This window comes from Notamacropus eugenii, chromosome 3 (genome assembly GCF_028372415.1).
Source record: "Notamacropus eugenii isolate mMacEug1 chromosome 3, mMacEug1.pri_v2, whole genome shotgun sequence".
Classification (NCBI taxonomy): domain Eukaryota; kingdom Metazoa; phylum Chordata; class Mammalia; order Diprotodontia; family Macropodidae; genus Notamacropus; species Notamacropus eugenii.
The window spans coordinates 162,492,832-162,516,334 of NC_092874.1; the positions used below are offsets into that span (position 1 = coordinate 162,492,832).

Sequence of the window (23,503 nt, forward strand, 5' to 3'; positions counted from 1 at the left end):
AATTTATAGATTCTTTTCTTGGTTATGTATTAAATAGTCTCTTCTTCATAATGACAATATCTCTTTTAGCATCTCTTAAAATAGTAGGAAAAAGTCTAAGGCATAACATAGCCATTTAGAGAAGAGTGCTTAAGTGCAAGTCAATACATGGTTATTTTATATTATTCTGTATGCTGACATTATATAGAATTAATATTTCCTAGGATCTGAAATTTTACTTGGCCAATATTTGTAATCAAATGTTTACAGCACTGTATAACTTCTTCTTTTTTGAAAATATTCTAGATTAAATTCCACAGTTGAAAGTTGGACCCTCTGACATTGCTCTTGCTATCACATGCTCATGGTGCCTCCTGTGGGTTTTGGTCTTAATCCAAAATATAACCCTGCAAAGAATGATACTAATGGATTATGACCCATTCACAGACTGTAAGGCATGTTCTATTTAAACTGGCTGTTATTCTAGAATATACATTTAATGATTATAATGACTATGGTATTCACATCAGATCTGAGAATCTATCTGAAATCTTAACTAATTTGGAACAGTTTTCAATTGGTACACAAGAAATTTACTTTGTGAACCATGACTCATTTTATTGGTGCCCTGGGGGGCAATTGAGATGGGGAAATCAGAAGATTAATTTTTGTTGAGCAAGAAGCAAACACTTGGGCTTTACCTACTTAATACAGTCGTAGAAAATGACATCAGGTTAAAAACCATGAATGCTAGAGGAATAAATGTAAATATTTTTTAAAGAAATGATGTTGTAGTCATTCTTCTAAATTAGTTTGTCCTTTCCTCCTCTACCACTGCATAAGACATGTATAAGAAAAGTTATCACATATATGGGGTTTAAATATTCACACCAATTCTCAATATCATTTGTAACAGTTTCAGTATGGCACAGATTAGTAACTTCTTTATATTTTAAAATATATTTCTAAATTTATTTTTAAATCAAGTGATAGACACACATGCTTAAATTAAGTGATAAGGTCATAAAATAAAATAAAAATTCAGATGATATCACAACTAGAGCACTCATATTTTTGAAATATTATGTGGTCATATAAAATAAATTTCTATCTTAAAATCAGGAATCTAAATAATTTGTATTTTATAAAGGAAGGGTGAATAACCAAACTCATTCAAAAAAGAGAGGAAAATGAACCTTTGCTTTAATTTTCTTAGCTCAAATGTGATCAAACTAAGTTTGCATAAAGAAAACAATTCTGATTATAAAATCTACTTTAATACACATCTATACAACACATATATGAACATATATGTGTGATATATGTAATTATTTCAGTTTCTGATATTTTAAAAATCATTATCTTCCTCTTTTTTCATACCCTCAATTGCACATCTCTGCTCCTTTCCTCTCTTTTCCTCAAAACAGTATATAAAGAACATGAATATGATAAAAACATTACTGCTAAAATTTCTCTCAGTGTCACACACTGGAATGGATAAGGAAAGAGAACTGTAGTAATTTTGAATTAAGTTGAAATTTTAATTGACTAACTTTAGTAAATTAGTCAATAACAAATGTCTACTATGAAAAGTGAACTAAGTATATTAAATAGTGACAAATAAGTAAACAGAGTCCATCTAAGGGGTGATTACCAATCAAGGGGCAGAGGGAAAGCTTTCTGGAGAAGAGAGGGTGTGTATTGATCTTTGAGGGAATGACAGTAAAGTTAAATAGCACATGATTATGACTTAGGACATTTCAATATGAAAAATTACCAGAGAAAGAAAAGAGACATAAGGGTGTATGGAATATTATGGGTTCAGGTTGTGAAAGTTCAAGTACTTGGAAACAGGAGAATTTTGCTTGAATTTTATTCAGAAGGATATTGAAAATCTTAAGCAGGTAAGTAACTTATGCATGACTTTGCTCTTCATCTTCTTTCTTTCCTTCTCTCCCTCCCTCCCTCCCTCCCTCCCTCCCTCCCTCCCTCCCTCCCTCCCTCCCTTCCTTCCTTCCTTCCTTCCTTCCTTCCTTCCTTCCTTCCTTCCTTCCTTCCTTCCTTCCTTCCTTCCTTCCTTCCTTCCTTCCTTCCTTCCCTCCTCCTTCTTTCCCAGGATGAAAGTACAGCTGCCACTCATGGATTGCATCCTACTGGTGATTAGCATAGAAGCTTGATCTGCTCTATTTCCAACTTATTTGGTTAGGCCTTCCTTAGGCTGCCAGGTGGCTTGCTTCACATCCCAAGGGGCGTTCACCATATTGGTTCCAGATTTAGTGTGTCCTTCTGATGGATTTTAGCTCTGCCTCAGCTTAGAACTCTGAAACTCAAGGGATCCACCAGTTTTAGCCTCCCTCGCTAGGGAGTAACATGCATTTACCACCACAGGCAATAACATGTGTTCTGCTAGTGATATGACGGATTGATGAACTTCCCTCCACTCTTCCCCTCAGCCTCCTTCCTCAATATCTCTATCTTGCCTAAATTGGAAGTGCAGGAGCCACTCACAGTCCCAATCCCACTATGTCAGAAACTTTGATCTTTGTTTCCGATATGGGGTGGTACACCCTTCCTTAGGCAACCAGGTGGTCTCTTCTGCCACTCCCTTCAGAGCTTGCCATATTGATGCTGAACTTAGCATGGACACTTTATTGACTCTGTCCATTGTAGAACACTTAAGATCAAACCATCAACCAACCTCATCCTCCCTGTTAGCAGAGAAGGTAGATATTCACTGTCATGCCCAGCTCATATATGCTTTTGAACGAAATTAGTGGGATGGTCATATAATCTATATTTTTCTGCTCTAGTTGATACAACAGTGCATCTTATAGAAACTGAAAATGTGCCCTATAATATGGGGAACACAAAATACCTAAAAATAAAGCACCCAAGTTTACAAAGGAAGCTAAGATTGAAGCCAGGGGAATCTAACTTCAAAAGTAGCACAAGGCTGCTTCTCTCAGGATAGACTAAAAGAATGTCTCCATACAGTAATTCTATCCCCCTCCAAGTGAGCTCTGCTCTAAATGTTCTTTGGAAAATAAGGAAGGTTGAATACAACCAACTTGCCTGTATATGAAAAAAAAAAAAAGGATCCATAACATCATTCTCTTATGCATATTTCTTGAAAGTACAACTGAGCAAGTCTGGGGTATGATTTCCCTGGATAACTAAAACATTCCTACTTTTACAAATATAATAATCAGCATAGCAAAAACCAGGGCTAAGCATATAACAGATGCTTGGTGACTGAGCATTCTATTTACTTATACTTTTCAATATTTTTAAGGGCCGAACTATTTCCATACTTGCGCCAAATCAAAATGACATTTAGGTATATATCTGTATTTTTTAATATCCCTTACCTTCTGCCACAACAAACACTTAATTTCCGAAGTGCTTTTTTTCTTCAATCCAACTGCATACTTCCAATATCTTTAAAAAAAAAAAAAAGGAGATCCCTAATTAATTTAAATCTTTAACCAGATGCTTTCAAATGACTTAGGTAATTTTAATCAAAAAAAAAAATAATGCAAGGAAAAGACAATAATTACTAGAGGTAACCATTGGCTTGATGCTGACTCTTTAAGTTATCTACACCACTCACCAAAGTGGAAGGCTATTGAATGGACTCATTATTTAGGCTGAGACTGAGAAGATATAATAGCAATGTCAATCTAAGTGATTTGTAAATTATTTAAAACACTAATAATCTAAACTGATAACATTCAAAGCCATGAGATCATTACCATTAAAAAAATCTTTGCTGATAAAAGAAATACTAACAGTAAACAACAAATTTCACATTGAATCACTGGACCTCACATTTCAGAGTTCCCTTCAATATAGGAGGGGAAATCTCCATAAATACAAATTTAGACAAGGTGACTTTTTTTTCCAACATAATCTCAATTCTCTTAAATTCTCAATGAATAAAAAATGCTTAGGAAAGGGTACTTCAAATTTTTTTTTAGTAGGCTTTTGTAAAACTAAATTATAGTCTTTCTCTTCCCCCTACACAATTAAGTATCAACACCATTTGTAAAACTGAATATAATAGTGTAGAAAAGAATTGATTGTTGTAAATGAAAGCCTGGGAGAAGGAGAAAGACAAATTCACCCATCTGAGAAAAAATGTTTATAACTTAGTGGAACAAAAGGTTACTTGGAGATGAATAAGTGTGTATTAACTTAATAAGGTAAAAGAATGATGGGAAATTATTTCAATTCAAATATATTATCTGAGTTAATACTATCAATCAGTACCATGTACAAGAGAGTCACTAAGGCATAGTGCTCTTGTCTCCAAACTTTTTATAAATAGTACACCCCATCATTAAAAAGGGGGAAATGTACCTCACATGTGTGTATTTGGTTATTTGTCATTTATGTACAAGTGCTTTTATACATTAGAAAACTTCCATGAAAAATAGATATTAGAGAAAAGGATAAGATAAAATCATATTTAATCTTAGAGTTCATGTCGTTGTTGATATTTATTCTTCATTCTCAAAGAGGATCATGACATCAGGAAGGTGAGGGCATAACTTGCAAGTGAATTCGATTTATGTTGAGAAGTCCTGTGCAAAGTCATCAGTCTCACTTTCTCTTCTGGAGCCATCTGGATCCAGTGGCCAGATATAGACCAGGATGACTGGAGATGCTCCTCCTCCCCCCTTAGAGATCATAGGTTGTCACTGGAATAATGACTTTGAGTCACTTTGCCACTTAGGGTGGTATTGTCAAACATTCACCATGGTTCTTAGATTTTTGGTAAATTTCATATTTTGGAGATGAGGAAAGGCTAGGTTACAGTGAATATGGGAAGAGAAGTTCAATCAAAAGATTGTATCAGGTTACTACCCAAATGAGAAAGTTATTATTGGAATCCCTTATAATATTGAACATGAGAAGCAAAGCTAGGAAGGTATTCATCCTAACCCCCTTTACATATCAATGCAATGGTTAAGTTTACATTTTAACAAAGCAACCTGAGAGTGCCAAACCACCAAGCAAAGTTATTATGCAGTGTCTTTTCTGTTTCTATGTCTTCTAAAAATAGACTGATCAAATCTATATCCTAAAACATCTATTTCTATCACCACCCATGTGGCCAGAAAGCTCTGCAGTACTGGGTAGTAACCTTTGAAAGCTGACAGGTAGACTGTTAGGAGCTTAAAAGATGAGGGTCCAAGAGCATACCTTAACATTAAACAGAATTATGTTTTTTACCTCTTCAATCAGATTTTTCTTCTCTCCTCCAAGGCTTTATTATGTAAAGATTAGGACCACAATATTAATCAGCAAACAGAAGACATTTATTAAATCCCTACTTAGTGCCAGGCATTGTACTAAGAGCCAGAGATTCAAGGGCATAATAAAACTGTCCTTGCCCTCAAGGAGCATACATTCTTGGGAGGGGGTGTGGGAAGGCGAACTGTTCGTCTGGGTAAGAAAAACCAGTCTGAATGAATACTGAAAGAACATTCGCTATGGAGCCAAAGGCCTGAGTCTTAATATTAACTGGATATATGGGTTAATCACTTAAAATTTCTGGGTTTCAGTTTCCTCATTTCTAAAGCTGAAAGGTATATCCCATAGACATCCTAGTTTCTCTTTCTGAAAGACATGAATTTGGTACTATTTTAATGTACACGATGCACATAGACAAGAAGAAATTAAGGAAGAAGACTTTATAAGGTTACCTATTAGTCACCAAACTTCTTGAGTTAACCCATAGTCTTGGCACATGGCACCAAAACATCTATGTAGATGACCTACTATAATGTTCTGTATTTAAATGTCACTTAAATATTTTTAGTGAATTAACATTTGATTAGTCTGACTCATTTAAATGTGCTAAAAGTTCTATGATAGGACCACAGACTTTCACTGATTTTACTCTTCATAGATCATACAGATAAATCTTTATTTCCAAAATCTATACTATACACACAGACACACAGGCACACACACAGGCACGTGCTTACACACACACACACACACACACGCGCACACACACACACACACACACACACACACACACACACACCAAATTCAACCAACCAGATAGACAATTTTCTGGCTGATCACTGAAGTAGTGTAATATGATGAAAAACTAGCTTTGGAGTCAGAGGACTCAAGGTCAAATAACTCACCTAGCATGACATGAATGACTTTAGGAAGGTCACTTAACCATAGAGTCTCAGTTTCTTCATCCATTAAATTAGAAAATTGGAGCATGTGACATATGAGGTGCCTTTCAGCTCTATAGCTTTGATCAAAATGTTATTCTATGAAAAAAGTTACAATAAAATAGTTGTAGAAATCTGATCACATCAAGGTCAGTTTGGTTATTCTGGACATATAAAAAACAGTCAGTTGAACACAAGAGAAATCCAACAGGTTATATTTTCTGTTATCACTCTTCAGAATATTTTGAAATTCTGAATTAAGAACACTGCAATACATTCATTTAATGGGCATAATTTCAAATTGCTTTATGTCTGTTAGATGACTTTTTAAAAATAGTTTATTGTGGGTAGCCTTTCACCCAGTGATACCACTAATAGTCCTAAAACCCTTAAGAGATCAAAGAAGAAAGAAAAGGATCCATATAAACAAAACTATTTATAATAGTTGGTTTTTTTTTTTTTTTTGAGGTAGCAAAGAACTGGGAAAAAAGGCGACTCCTAAACAAACAAAAAAAAATGGTGCATGAAAATAATGGAGTAGTCTTGTGGTATAAGAAATGATAAAATAAACAGTTTCAGGGATATTTGCAAAGACTTGAATAGATTGGTACAAAGTGAATGTAGCAGAACCGGAAGAATTTATTCTATAGTTAAAAAAAAGCGTGAAAAGGAATAACTATGAAAGACTTAAGTGCTGTGACGAACAGAATAACCAACCATTATTCTAGAGGACCTAAGATGAGAAAGCTATACATTTCCTGATAGGTGATGGACAATATACACACAATAAGACTTTTTTTCAAACATGGAAAAAAAGGGAATTTTAATTTACTTTACTATGCATATTTGTTATAAAGGTTTTGCTTTTGCTTTTCTTTATTTTTCCTTCCTTTCTTTTCAGCTCTTTCTTTTTTATTTTTTTTTAGTGAGAGGAGGAAAGAGAGAGGAAATGATGGTAATTGAAAATAAATTTTATAAAGAAAAATATGCTCACTTAAGGAAGATCTGCTGACAGAAAAAAAGTACACTTACAGTTATCTTTTGGAGCACAACACGAGATAAGAAGACTCCTACAGATAGTTTTGGAAAGAATGATTGTACCTGACAAGTCATTGTTCAATTCTCACCAAATATTTTTGTACACAAGCTGTAAAGAGACTCCATTAGTGTCAGGAAAAGCTCCCTATCAAGCATAATTTTAGAGACCAGTTCCATAATAATAGTAACAGGCAAAATATGGATGGGAAAGCCCTATTTCAAAAAGGCTTTAGTTCTTTATCCTATCACTTTTCCTTTGATCTTGGTACTACAAGTTTTTTTCAAAGGTAATAGGACTTTAACATTTTTCAGACTCCATTCCCCAAAGAGGAATACTGTGAAAGGTTTTGTGAATAATGCAATGTATTTTGCATTCTGATAAACTTGATGTAGTATATGCCAACATAAAGTCAAATAGTTTGCAAATATTAGGTTAACTTTTAAAAAAGGAAAGGGGACATTTATTAAACGTAAGTTGAGCTTCACAATTTTATTACCAAACAAGCTAATAGAGAAGGAACGCCTGTGGTCAGAGAACAGCCAACACATTGACTATCTGGGATGGAACACTTCAGTATTAAAGTTTAACAGGCAGGGGATGGTACCTATACTTGAGCACATTAGTGAACTTGAGAACTGTTTGGAATTGGGAGGAGACAGTTTTCATAGATACTGAAGGATGGGTTGGGTGACAAATTCCAAGACTGCTTTTACCAAAGACCTTGCCCCTAACAACTTCATGATTCTGAAGGACATAGACCTGAGAGTGGATCTGCCAAGGGTACACTATAATAACAAGTTATAGGCTGAACTTTTAACATGGAGCATTAAATTGAGCCTGCCAGTCTTGCAGGGCTAGGTCTCGGAGTAAGAACAGGAAAACTGTTAGAGGCAGTAAGAGTGTGGGGAAAGAGGGCAGGCATCAGATGGTTGCCTCAGATCCCTAGGACCTGGTGATATAGGGCCATAGCTAGCCATGGCTGACATTTACTTTTTAAATTTATTGAAACTTTTTTTATAGTACCTTTATGTCTGAACAGATTCTTCTCTTATCCTTTCTCCATCAGTTATAACAGAAAACAAAAAAGAAGCAAAATGAGAAAAGCAATTCAGAAAAAGTAACCAGCTTACCGATTGAGTTGACAGTATATACAATGTTCCATAGATATAGTGTTCTTCCCATCTCCACTTCTTTAATGAAGGGAGGGGGATGCATTTTCTCATCTTTTCTTCAGAGTCAAACAGGATTCATAATTACAGTTCTTAGTTTCTTTTTTTTTTTGGTCATTGTTCTTTCCATTTACATTGTTATAGTAAATGCATGTATTACTTTCCTTGCTCTATTTAATTCATTCAGCAACATTTCATATAATTCATTCCATTTTCTATTTCTAATATTTTTCAAGTTTTATAATTCTTTATATTCATGTATCAAAATGATTAAGCCATTTCACAATAAGTGGAAATCTACTTCTGTTCAAATTCTTTTTTATACTAAAAAAAAAAAAGTGATATATTTTTTTTTTTTAATGCATAAGACCTTTCTGTGTCTGACATTCCTGGGATAAATTCCTAGATGTCTGGGTTAAAGGATAAACTATTTAGTCACTATTTAAAGAATAATTCATGGATTGTATTTTCAATGTGTAAACCTGGGATTTGGCTCATTGAGTGCAGCAATAATAATCCAGCTCCCAAACCCTGCCACCATGGAAGGTCATAGACCTCCAGAGTAGGACCAAGAGACACCTATGTTGCCTCCCTAAAATCTGAAACTCCACTACAAAGTCATCAAAGGGTAGAAGTTGATCATACCCAAAGTGAGTTTTAGGGATGGGAAAAAGTAGTATGGGTATCAGAGTATATTGTGTAGTGGAGGAAGGAGTTTGGGTAGTGAAACTACCCAAGTAGTTTAGAATTAGCATTGAAAGGGAAAGCAGTAATTTAAGTCACTGTACATGTTATCTTCTTGCAAGAGAAATCATATCCTCCCATTTGGCTCTAGTGCCTGTACTGGGTGAAATCACTTTTGATTGAATCAAACAATCAAAATTGAGTAATAAACTTAGTCTGTGCACCTCCCTGAATCAAACAAAGCCATTGTATGAAAGACTGGATCGTGCCCTAAGCAATTTATATGTTGGAATAGAGATAAGCTATCTGATTTTGAAAGGCTGGACAAAGGGAGGACTGCACTGTGGTTGAGAAAGGAGATATCAAGATATCTTGGCTATATACACTTCTTGAAGAGAAGGACTGAGGATAAGAAAGTCCTGCCCAAAAGTTCAGCTCTTTCCCCAACTCGATTCTCCCTTCTCTCTCATCCTCCCTCTCTCTCTCTCTTTCTCTCTCTCGATTTATGAAGAGCCTACTAGATCCCAAGAATTGTGCTAGGCTTTAGGCATACAAAAATGAAACAATTTCATTAAACTTTGGTATGGTTTAGTGGAAGATATGGCTGACAGGGAAGTATGAATATAAAAAAACTCTCAAAATTTCTGATAAATTTGATAGAACTTCAACATTGTTTAACCAGAATTAATATAAAAATTTATAGAAGGTGTAATTTTATCATAACATTTTGACTATAGACAACAAGTAAATTATAAATTGTAAAGGATTTTGTGTACATTTAAAAAATTTTAATCCATATGCTGCTTAAGTCTAAAAATGGAAAAAAATCTGGTTGATAAATTCAGTCTCGAACTTACATTAATTACAAAACATGAACACTGAGTTAAACATGTTTATGACTTCTATCATTCTGATAAAGGTTTTTATCCTTATAGTTCTTTATCCATACATTTAAAGATGTGAAACAACAAATGTACACCCTCCCATCTCATTTTCAAAGAAAGACCATTAAGAATCATACACAATGGAGATTAAAAGGACCTAAAAGGCTGGTTTGTTTAAGCCTCCATGGAAGAATTGTTTCTTTAAATAAACTTCCTGGTGACTTTACTAGCAGAATTTAAGGCAGATTGCACAAATGTGTTGGGACATTACTAGGTCAAAATGAGGTCGCAGGGGAATCTTTGATGAAAAATTCTCAGGAACAAAGGATTTCAAATGGCCATTGAAAGATCTGTTTCCCTTTTACACAAACTTTCTATATTGAATAGTTTTTGTTTTCCATCAGTGAAATTCATTTTAATCCATGAAGCCTTACCAGGGACTCTGGTGCCAAAACCTCAACTCCTCCCAGAACCCCTTCTCCACCAAGCACGGCAACTTACACTTGATTCCTATAAATCCCTTGATTTGTCTGAAAGAACACCTTTTCAGGATTCATCCATACAAAAAGCGACAAAGAATTGAAAAACTTGAACTTTTATTTTTTTGTCGTGGTTGTTTAAATTCCTTTTTCTTAACAAATCATATTATTATGTCATGGAAGATCCTTAACAGAACAGAATGTTTTTGAATCCTGCTTGAATTCTCATTACCTAGCACAGTCTCTTGTGTATAGTAGGCACTTAATAAAGGCTTTTTAAAAATCAAAATGGAGAAAGATTACAGATTTTAGCATTTTAAAGAAGGAGTAGACATTGACATGAATACATTTTAACCTCTTTATTTTAGTAATTAAGAAATTAAAGCTCAAATACATTAAAATCAATGTTACACAATATGATGCTTTTGGGATATTAATTTTTTAGATATTTTTTTCATTGTTCTCAGAAATTCCACTTTCATCTCCATTAATCCAACATGCAAGTAATCATTTATTAAATATCTAAAATGAGCCAGGGAAGTACTGTACTAGATACTGGGAGTCTAGAGACAAAAATGGAAACAGTTCCTACCCTGAAGGAGTTTATAGTCCAATAGGCACAGATAGTGTGGAAGCGTGTGTATAATGTGTGTATATGTGTATTGCATGCACATACACAAACATACATACTATACACACAACATATGCAAAGCATGGACAAAGTTACATCCAAAGAGAAACTGTTAGGGGTAGAGGGGGAAAGTAAGAGAGAAGAGCGGGAATAACCAGGTAAAGCCTCAACATGCAGAATATAGTATTCAAACAGAATCTTGTAGGAATTCACTGCATTATAAGTAAGCTATCATTAAAATACCTCAAGGAACTAAAAACCATTCAAATATTTTTCAGCAAATGTTTAGACTTCCTCAAGTAAATATGACTGGGATCCATCCCCCAGTAATTATTCATACCTTTAAGAAACTAAGAAGCCACCAGAATTAAGATGGAATGTGACAGACTACATCCATTCATCAGTTGTTGTGTGTTCATCCTTCATTGCTGAAGAAGACCATGCCATCAGAGAAATAATGACATGACTTGCACTTGACTTTGTTTTGAGTGAGGGAGGGCTGTGCAGGTCACCAGCCTCACTTCTCCTCCAGAGCCATCTGAATCCAATGACCAGGTATTCATCAGGATGACTGGAGATGACCCAGGATGAGGCAGTTGGGTTTAAGTGACTTGCCCAAGGTCACACATCTAGGGAGTGTCAAGTGTCTGAGGTGAGATTTGAACTCAGGTCCTCCTGTCTCCTGCACTGGAGCTCTATCCACTGCACCACCTAGCTGCCCAACATCCATTCATATCCTGGACTTCAATGTATAGAGTTATTGTGGTACCAGTGCTGGAAAAAATGCCAGAATATCTGCTAAAGCTCATCACTTGCACATAGGGATCTCTTGATCCCTATGAATCATATATATGTAATCAATCTTCAATTCCCCTCACTGTATTTTCAAGGAAACATGTCAACATCATTCCTTAAATATGGCCTCATTTAACCAAACAACAGATCCTGGTTCTGTCCCCACCAGAATAAAAGGGGAACATCTAGGACCCTGGGATTATAGCAACATATTTCTCAAACTAAACTGTATCCTTTATTACCAAGAGTTTTTTTCCATCATGGTTTTTTTTTTCTTCCACATTTCTCTCCACTACTTATTATTTCTGTTTAAGTGCTCTCATATCCAGATGTAGGAGCTTGATTATTTTTTTCTGTTTAGTCTTATTCTGTAATTTCCTGATTATATTTCCAAGCCCTTTAGGTAAAGTATGAAAAAAGGCATTCTTTTTCTGATTTTTCATAGTAAATCCAGCTCTAATATAAAATTCAGATTATATTTACGGACCTTTCTAAAATCAGATAAAAAAAGTGCAGATCTTTGCTACCCCACTGGGCACTTGATGCCCACAGCATCACACATTATCATTTACTTTCATTCTTTTATATATAACCTTTAACAGACTTTCCAGTCCATGAAGTTTTATTGTAGTCCAAATCAACAGGAACCAATTTTGCAAGTGAAACTTGGAAAATCATTGCCAAAGTTATAATATACATGTCCTCTCACTTAAGATATTCATTCATTTTGCAGTTCTGTCAAGAAAATCAATCCAAGACTTGGTTATGGTTCATTAGGAATAAATCAAATTAGTCTTTTTTTTATATTGCTCTATTGTGCTGTCTTTAGCAATTTTTGCCCATAGTTTTTCATTGTTTGAATGAGATCATTTTTCTTTTCTTTTTAGTCACATGGCTCTACATTCATCTTTTCTCCTAAAACATTGAAAAGAAAAAAAATGTTAAAAGAACATTTTTTAAAAGTAGGACAATTAGAAAATTATTTGGTTATGTTCATATGAAATATGTTATGTTATTATCTGGATTATTTCTTCTCTGGGTATTGCGGGTAGGGGTACTGGTACAATTAGAAGTTAGGAAAATGTTAATGTAGACTTATTCTGAAATATCTAGGGTCAATTTATGTTAGAAAGCAGAGAAAGAGAATAACTCCTCATAACATTAAGTACTCAGCTGCTATTTTCCTTTGTTTCTATGTGTGGTTTCAGAAACTAACCAAAGCAAAACCCATGGCCCGATATGATAGTATCACATCTTAATAATTTCCAGAAACTCCAACAAGATACATAGAGGTCATGGCCATCTAATCCTGCAAGACTACTTCATTTACTATTGCACTAATGATTTATCTAGTCAGAACTGGAAACCAGGACTGGAAAAACCAAGTTATGAGGTGAGAACAAAAGAGGACAAGGGAGTAAAAAATACCCAAGAGCCAAAAGTTAGGATAGATCAATTGATGAACACCACTTAAACTGTCAGGACACATGAATGTAGGGGAGCCAGATTTCAAGCCAGATACGACTGGGTCAGAGCTAAGTAGGTAGCCAGAAGACTAAAAGCACAGAGAAGTTGGAGAGCAAGACAAATTAGCAGTTTGGCTCAAAGCGATCTTTCAGTGGACAGAGGCAGAGACAAGAACATATTTTTCAAAAGGAGGCAAACCTAGTCTCAGTCAAAAACTCTTTTACATGCTTTTTTGCTGTAACAATATATTAAAAGTAAATCCATAAGCCACTATAACACAGGCCTGGTAATTTAGGATGACAGGAATGTAGAAACTCCCTATACCTGGCAAATTCTAACAGGATACCAATACTAGCGCCCTTCCATGAATATGGCAGCCCATTGACATTTTAGCAATTACCCTTTCTGACTGCAAATTTCTCAAGGAAAAGTACAATAATTTTGTGTTTGGCTTAAAAATGGCAACAAACAATAAAAATCAATACATCTAGCAAGTGATTTCTTTGGTGTGCTTTGAGTATATTCAATGCTGATTGGACCCAATGGTGATAAAGGGAAACATTCTATAAATTTGAACAAGATTCATTCTTCTGACCTATGAATTCTGTGTGAATGTGAAAAAGATGACATAAGACCTTTGAATGTGTGTATGTGTATATGTATGCATACACACATATGCACATACATATGTATATATGTATATATATATATACATATATCCATGACACATATAAAGGTGTTCCAAAAAGTAAGAAGAAATTAAAATAGACATGAGACTACAAATGGGTGTGTGTATCTATTAAAGCTTTGAGTATGTATATATTAAAGTTTACAACTTTGATAAGAATTTTCAGATGCAGTATACATGTGGTATACATGGCATTTATATGAATACTTAGAAGACTATTTACCAATTTCTTTAATTAATATCAATGCAAAAATTTAAATAAAATACTAGCAAGGATATTATAGCAATATATCACGAAGATTATACACTGTGACCAGGTAGAATTTATACGAGGAAAGCAGGGCTATTTCAATATTAGGCAAATTATCAGCATAATTGGCCATAATAATAATAACAACAAAAGTCATACGATTATATCAACAGATGCAAAAAAAAACCTTTGACACAACAGAACAATCATTTCTATTAAAATCACTAGGAAGCACAGTAACACATAGAACCTTTCTTAAAAAGATAAGTAGTATCTGTCTTAAACTAAGAGTAGAAGTACTCTCTGTAATGGAGATAAACTTGATAAGGAGTGAAGCAAGGATATCCATGATCACCAGTATTATTTAACATTATATTAAAATACTATCTATAACAGTAAGACAAGAAAAAAAACTGAAGAAGTAAAAACAGGCAATGAGGAAACAAAACTCATTTTCTTTGCAGGTGATAATGATATACTTAGAAAACCCCAGGGAATCAATTAGAAAAACTAATTGAAACAATAATTTTAGCAAAGTTGCAGGATATAAAATAAACCCACAGAAATCATCAGCATTTCTAAATACTACCCACAAAATCCAACAGCAGGAGATAGAGAAATTCCATTTAAAATACCTTCAGAAAATATAAAATGCTTTTGAATCTATCTATCACGACAAACCCAAAGATTACACAAACACATAAACAATTTCAAAATACATTTCACACAAAATGAGACAAATCTAAACAATTGGAGAAATATTAATTACTCATGCACAGGCTGAGCCAACTTAATAAAATGACACTTTTAAATAAGTTAATTTACTTATTCAATGCCATATAAGTGAAACTACTAAAGAATTATTTTATAGAGTTAAAAAATAACAAAATTAAATTCATTTGGAAGAATAAAAGGTCAGGAATATCAAGGGAATCAATTTTAAAAATGTGAATATAGATTAGTACTTCCAGATTTCAGACCATATCACCAAGCAGAAGTTATCAAAATAATCTTTTATTGGCTGAGAGACAATGATGGATCAGTACAGTAGATTAGGTACACAATGTATTACAGTAAATAGCCATAGTAATCTAGTGTTTAATAAACTTAAAGATCCAAGATTTTGGGGTAAAAACTCAACATTTAGCAAAAACTGCAGGGAAAATTGGAAGATGGTTGTGAGAAACTAGGCATAGACAAACATCTCACACCATATACAAGATTGTTGTTGTTGCAATAAAATCAAAATGGATAAATGGCTTTGAAATGAAAGGTTATATTATAAATAAATTAAGGTAGGATGGAAAAATATACATGTCAAATCTATAGATAAGGGAAGAGTTTCTAACCAAACTAGAGAGAGGACAATGGGAGATAAAGGGGAGAGTTTTACTACATTAAATTAAAAAGCTTTTGAGCAAAGAAAACTAATGCAGTCAAAAATAGAAGGAAAATAGGAAATTGGGAAAAATTACAGCAAATTTCTCTGATAGAGGTTTCATTTTTCAAATATATATGGAACTGAGTCAAATTTATAAAAATAAGAGCCATGACCCAGTTGATAAATGATCAAAGGATATGAACAGGCAGTTTTCAGAAAAAGAAATCAAAGCTATCGATAATCACATGAAAATGTCCTGAATCACTACTAATTAGAAAAATGAAAATTAAAACAACTTTGACATGCTACCTCACACCCATCAGAGTGGCTAACATAACAGAAAAGGAAAATAACATATGTGGTAGGGGATATGGAAAAATCTGAACACTCATGCACTGTTGCTGGAGTTGTGAACTAGTCCAATTATTCCGAATAACAATCTGGACCTATTGCAAAAAAGCTTATAAAACTGTATATATTGTTTGATCCAGCAATACCACTGCTAGTATCCCAAAGAGGTCAAAGAAAAGAGAAAAGAATCTATAAATAAAAATATTTATAACAGCTCTTTTTCTGGTTAACTGAAAATTTCCAGGATGCTCATCAACTGCAGACTGACTGAACAAGTTGATATATGAGTGTGAAAGAATATTACTGCCCTGTAAGAAATGATGAGTAGGATAGTTTCAGAAAAACCAGGAAGACTTAGATGAACTCATAAAACATGAAGCCATTAGAAGCAGGACAACATCGCACGCAGTAAAAACACTATTGTAAGAATGTGAAAGACTTAGCTACTTTGGATCAAGACAGTGATGAAAGACAAATCTAAAAGACCCACCATGAAAAATGCTATCTCCAGAGAGAGGACTGATGAACTCTGAATGTAAATTAAAGCATATTTTTATTTAACTTTTAAAAAATTTCTCTTTTTTAATCTGTTTTCTTTTACAACATGGCTGATAAGGAAATGTGTTTCACATGACTTCAGGTCTATAATTCATATCATATTGCTTACCTTCTCAATGAGCGAGAGTCAGAAGAGAGAGATAAAATTTAAAACTCAAAATTTTTAAATGATTGGGTTTTTTTTTTACATATAACTGGGAAATATTTAAGGAAATAAATATATGTTCGAATTTTTTAATAGAAAAAAAATTAACAGTTAACTCCAACTATTCTAGTCCTCAACCTTCCAAAAATCCTGCATTATTTAGGAAGAAAGGGATTATTTCACATTTTTTTTATCAGAGAAAACTTTAGTTTTTATTCAAGCAACAACAATATTTAGCCTCACAAGTTTATTCTGAGGATTGCAAAGTGTACAGAGAAGTGACTGGTACGTAGCATTATATAAATATTAGTTATTAAACAATAATATAAAACAGACACTACTGGAGAGAAACCTTTCAATCTACTTGAATAAGAACCAAGTCCTATTTACCTAGGATCAATCTATGATTAAATGATTAACGTTTTTGGTCACACAACTACATACTAAAGCATGGAAAGGTTACGATATATTTTAGTGGAAAGAATATCACCACAAATAAAATAAAGTATTTTGAAACTTGAAATTATTTTACAGATGATGTACCAAAATAATTGTTCTTCTCCAAATTATTAAGTGGCAACCTATTGTCTCTAGGATAAAATTCAAAATTTTCTATTTTGAAGTCTAACATAATATATTTCTTACCCATTTCTCCTCTAACCTTATTACATACATATACATCTACTCTACCCATTGTCCGTTCCAGAAGTTGTTCTTTCTCCTCCTTCTTTCTCAAAAAGGACCAATTCCAGACACACTGACCTAATTTCTATTTCTCATCAAGGGTATTTCATCTTCTAAGAGATGATTCTTGAAAAGTAACAATTCCTTAATCTCTGCCTCAAAGAATATACGACTTCCTTCAAAGCACAGCCAAGGTAACATCTCCTACCTGGGATCTTCAGTGATCTCCAGTGTTTTTGCTCTATCCTTCCAAAAATGACTTTGTATTCTTCTGCACATAGTTGTTACTTATTTATATCTATTCATGTTGTATTGTTTCAGTAAAATGCAAATTCCTTGAGGTCTGGGACTACTTTTTTTCCAAATTCTAACATAATATCTTGACAATAGTAGGTGCTTAATAAATGTTGTCAAATTCAATTGAAATTAATGCATTCATACTCTCTTGTAGCAAAAGAAAACTAAGTCCAGAGAGAAGACATAGCTAGTTTCCTAGCATTACACAGTCATTTAGTAGTAAAGGCAACATAAGAATCCCAACATATTGATTCCAAAGCTGAGATTTTTCCATTTAATCACTTTCATGAGGAATATCATGCAGAAAAGGAGAATGCATATTCAAAATAACCAGCTGAGAACTGAAAGGAAAAAAAACCAACCAAACCTCAGTAATCAGGAGGTTATTGCTTGTTCCAACTGAGTGATTTGACCAAATGTTTTATTTGTGCAGAGCCCAGAATTGAAGTCAGGAATTTGTACACAATTTTGAATATAAATCATTCCTTCTGTAATTTAAACTAATGAATCTTGATTAATTTCATTTGAACAGCATCCTTTCCTACTTAGAAACTATTGCTAAAGTATGTCTTTTAACTTTCCTAAAAACTGTTCATCACCCATATGCAAATTCAATAAAGTATACTTACTTTAAAAGTATCCAATTTAGCAATTGCTAACCTTGGTTACTTTTTTCATCACTAATTTTTTTCTATGTTATATGTCTTTTAAAAAATTTGTATCTTGCTTTTTTCTACTTTATGATACAGAAGTCTTATAAAAGTCTTTCTAGTATCTGATATTTTCAATAAGAGCATTTTCCTGTATTATTTTCCTAAAATTTTGAGACAGGTTAGAGTTTGTTATCACTTGAAAGAATACTCATATTCAAAAAATATTGCTTTTTACCTTAGGCACTGGAGTGAGAACACAATGGCATAATTTAGGAGACGTTACAGCATTCTTTTTCAGTTCAGGCCCTTTTGAATTAATGCGTAGACACACACAAGCAATATGCAAAGATAAAGAAAATCTTCCATATGTGAACGCAATTTACTTTCCCCACTAATGAAAAGATAATTAACCCAGAATCACTCTACTTAGGCTCTGACCAATTTAAACAAACTGAGGTACAAAACTAGTTCATGAATTACTAGGCACTGAAGTTATAATAGATACAAAACTATTTTGTTTTGCTCCCAAACATCGTTTATTACCTGAACTTGAGGCATTACTGGAAGAAAACAGATAGTAAAACCCATGCAGTAAAAAAGTGTATTTCCAAACATCAAACCAAGCAAGTTACCAGTCACCTGTGCTATTCCTCATAAATCCCTTAAATCTGTGAAAAATAATTTTTCATTTTCCAAAATCTTACCCTTTTTTAAAATAGGTTGTAACAGCCAAAGACTCCAAAACCAGATTCCTATGTCCAAGGCAGTTGGGAAAATATAGTGAGGAGACACAGAGGGAAAATCCAAAAGAAAAGAGATCAAACTTTGCAGTATCTGTAAATAGTCAGAATTCTGCAAAATGCCTCTCATTTTCACAAAGTGTAGTGAGGCAAATCTCTTTCCTATGTGGTATTCCCTACAGAAAGTAAGTGCCCATCATGCATTTCTTCTAATGCAATGCAGTGACATTTTGCTCACTTTTAGGAAGTTGTACTATTATCTGATAGCCAGCACCTTAATAGGATGCTTCTCCATATTAATGATAGATGCAGCTTCTGGAACCCCTTAAAAACTCTGTCTAGCCCTCAGGCTACATTTGTCCTGAAGCAGCAAGTCACATGTAGCCTTGAGGGACTCACATAACTTGAGCAAAGTTATATCCAGCTTCCCATGGGAAGAAACTGGGTCAATCTGATGGTAGATGCAAATACAATAAAGGTGAAAGAGAAATGCCACTTCTTTTTCTCAGTTTAATTTACCATCTTATTCCTTGAGTTCCTAGAGATATAAGGTGTGTGCATAGAAAAGTCAAAATGGATAAAGTAAGTGATCTTGTAATAGTACTGCGCATTTCAGTAACAACATATATGTTTAAATTAGTTTGAGTTTTTTATTCTATTTAATTTTTGAATATAATGAATGATAAATTAATCGTTACTTTTTAAAATTTGTTTTATTACAGAAGAGTTTTCCTCCAATAGTTTTATATTTCCTTAATATTTATAGTTTTCCTTACATCTGAATTTGAACAGCTTAAATAAAAAGATATTTCTTTACACACACACACACACACACACACACTCACAGATCTGTATGTGCATATATAAATTCTTTCTATTTCTTGACATTTCTTCTTCCTAGTCTGAATTTCACAATATATTTTTCATGCTATCTGTGCTTGACTATTTCCTTGTCTCACCATATTTCATCACCTATTATGGTCACTGACTTGACAATAAATTATTTAACTGAATAAATATTCTCTGTTGCAGAATGATTCTTAGGTCAAAAAAGGATACAGCTACCTCAGAATACCCTAATATTGGAGCTATGTGAAAAATGTCCAGCTTCCTCTTTTAAAAGTTTTGTGGAAAATTCAATTAAAGAAACAATATAGTTCCACCTATAAAACCAGAAACTTGGAAATTATATATATATATATATATATATACAGAGAGAGAGTATATATGTAATATATACTCTTTTTCTCTCTATATATAATATATATTTATATAGAGAGAGTATTTTCTGTAGAGGAAGAGAAGTATAAGAAAATATAGATTTAAGTAATTACAAGTCATGTCTTTTGACTTTAATTTCTTCTTTTCATGTACTCTACTGGTCTACCCTAAATCACTTTCTGATTTTTTTTTTTTTAATATATAGCACTCCATTTCCCATCTTGGTGGCTTTTAACTGGTTGTCTGCCCATGCCTAGAATGCTCTCCTTCTTTATCACCACCTCTTAAGATACCTAATTGTTTATAAAGTCTCAGCTTAATATATTCCTGCTACATTCTATCTACTACTTATCATTCAAAAAAATTCATCGCCATGTGTCTATTCTCCTCTTATTTCCTATGCGTGTGCATGTCTTCCTGTGGAATCAAAATTTGTTAGGACAGGGACTCTTTGACTTTTGTCATTGAGTCTCTAGAGCAGGGGACATAGTAGATAAGTATTAGTGGATTGATTGATTAAAATAGGAGGGGAATGGAAAGTTTGGGAGCAATGCATTAATATGAGTTTTTGATGCCTTACAGGATACATGGTGTTCATATTCCCTGCCCAGAATCAGACTCTAAGCCTTTGGAGTACTTTAATCCTTTTTTTAGAATACAGAATCATAAATGTAGAGCTGAAAAGAACCTCAGAGTTCATTTAATCCATATTCTTCATTTTATAGCCAAGAAATTTGAAGCCCCAGATAGTGTAGATGATTTAACTGCCTATAGTCATACAGATAGGAGGTGAGAGAACTGATATCTGAACATGCTAGCTTTGATCCCAAAGCCAGCTCTCTTTCCATTGGGATAGGTTCATATTTATTATTATAGTAATTCATGATTTTATAGTTCTCATTCACTATTAATGATTTGTACTGAAATTATGAATTTCAAAAAAATATGATAGTTTAAATTTAAGCTTTAGTTCTTTAAATTCTTAGATAATAGTAAAAAAAAATCTGCCTCTTGAATCATACACTAGTTATTCAATACAAAGAGCTTCGCAAAGAGTAGTTTCAAGAAGTTTTCATCTTAAGTGAAAATCAGTACTGCAATTCAGTTGAATAAATGTTTATTAAATGCTTATTTTGTGCAAAGTTTTTTGCTAGGTGCTATGGCAATAAGAAAAAAAACACAAAATGAGTTTAGTGGGTTTGCATTCTATTAAGGGTATATAAAATGCACATAGATAAGTTAATATTTTGAGGAATGGGGAAAGAACACAGTCATTTGGGAAAGATGGGAATGAGACAGAATCAGGGAAGGCTTCATATTATGAACTACTTAATAGATAGTTGAAAATGAAGCACATTCAGTACACAGCTTATGTAATGACAGGAGTTAAGACACTGGCTTGAGGAAAGTATCCATGTTTGGCTAGAAGTTAGTATTCAAGAGAGTTATATGAAATATAGAAAGAGAAGTTGGAAAAAGATGAAGAAAGGCCTTCAATGCCAGGGCAAGGGGTTCCATTTTATCTCAGTCAATAGGAAATCTATTTTTTTTTTTTTTATAGAAGTAAGATAGTTAGATCTATGCCTTAGGAAAATTTTGGCAACCATGTAGGGCAGAGGTGTCAAACTCAAATAGAAACGGGGCCTCCAGACCATTGTAAGATTCTTTGCAGCTCTATATTGATTTAGAAAAAAAAACACATGTTGATGTTTTCTACATTTTTGCTGTATTTCTGTTTATTCTGTTAATTAATTTCCAATTACATTTTAACATGGTTTGGGTTAAATTCAGAGTGTTGGCTCAAATGCTTGGGGTCAGGCTTTGTTAAAGAAGTGTTTGTGGGAGATGGATTGTAAAAGGTTGCTGGAAGAAAGGAAATTGATAGTAAAGGTGTTCTGATAGCCCAAGTGAGAGGTGACATGGGCCTGAAACAGAGTGGTTGCAATGTGAATGAAGATATCTAAGTAGAAGTGACAGGCTTGACTAAGTAAATGGCTATGAAGAAGGAATGAGGGAAAAGAGTCAAGGAAAATCCAAATATATTATCTGAGGGAAATGGAAGGAGAAAGGGAATATCTAGGGAACATGAGTATCCACTTTAGGGATGACATCCCTAAAGTTTGCATGTGACCTTAGCACACAACTGCTTTCTCTAGCACACACTCTGATTTTCATTTAAAAAAGTAAAACCACAAACTACAACAAAAAGTCTTGTGTATGGACTAAACTCTGAGCTGAAATATGGAAAAGCAGGGCTAGAAAAATAGAGGAGATTAAAACATATTTGCTGTCAAGACCCTACTGGTGCTAGGGCTTCCTGTACAAAATGAGGGCACAAAGTTTTCCATTCTCTACCCTACATCCTACCCATCCTAGTTATCAAGCAAGGAGACAGCCCGCAGTGCTCTATTGTTACCAGGTCCAAGGGTAGTACCGTTAAGAAATGGAGGCTTCAGGGTGAATGAGGTCTATAAAAATATGTTTATAACAAATATATCATTGTGTAATATAAAATGGGGAAGTGACAAATCAAAGGAAAGTATAGAATTTAAAGTCAGAGGATATTGATTCAAATCCTTCCACGGCACTTACAGCTCATACAAGAATATACGATTGGACAAGTTCCTTAACCTCTACAAGTCTGTTTCCTCATCTTTAAGTTGAAGGTTTAGGTCTAGATGACTTCAGAAGTTGCTTCCAGCTTCACAGTTATTACTGTGTTCCATTCCTATTATTAAGACCTTGCCATCCATGCTTAGTCACTTTCATGCAAATGGTCTCCAAAGATTAAGATTCCAACAGAGCAATATTCAACAAGTTAATACTGTTGCCTCTGTGTTGGAACATGAATGTCAATCAAGAAATTTATTCTCTGTGGCTTTTAATTCATTCCCTTTTCTTGAAATTAAAATTCACTATGATTGTGTCATTAAGCGTTCTCTGCTAAAAGTTACTTTTGTCCATAATAGCTCTTTCTCCACGTTCCTTTGGAACTCATCGCTGTAGTGTACAAGCATGCCACTCATGACAGACCACTTTCAACTAAAGTAGACTGTTTGAGGAACATCCTTTTTGAGTTAAGGTAAAATATCTTGTGATATTCTTATAATTGCAAGCCAGTGAATTTTGGAAGTAGATAGGAGGAAAGCCTCAAACAAATAAACAAGCAAACATGGATGAAAAAGTTTTAAAAAATGGAAAATGTTCACGT

The 23,503-nt window shown here is 33.8% G+C and overlaps 1 protein-coding gene across 1 annotated transcript in view; it reads right to left on the reverse strand.

Moving 5' to 3' along the window:
* SEMA3A (semaphorin 3A) overlaps window positions 1–23,503 on the reverse strand; it is a 524,728-nt gene that overhangs the window by 433,704 nt on the left and 67,521 nt on the right. Inside the window, 1 exon segment of the mRNA XM_072653227.1 lies at window positions 3,348–3,417. The gene's annotated coding sequence lies outside the window, so the exon portion shown is untranslated.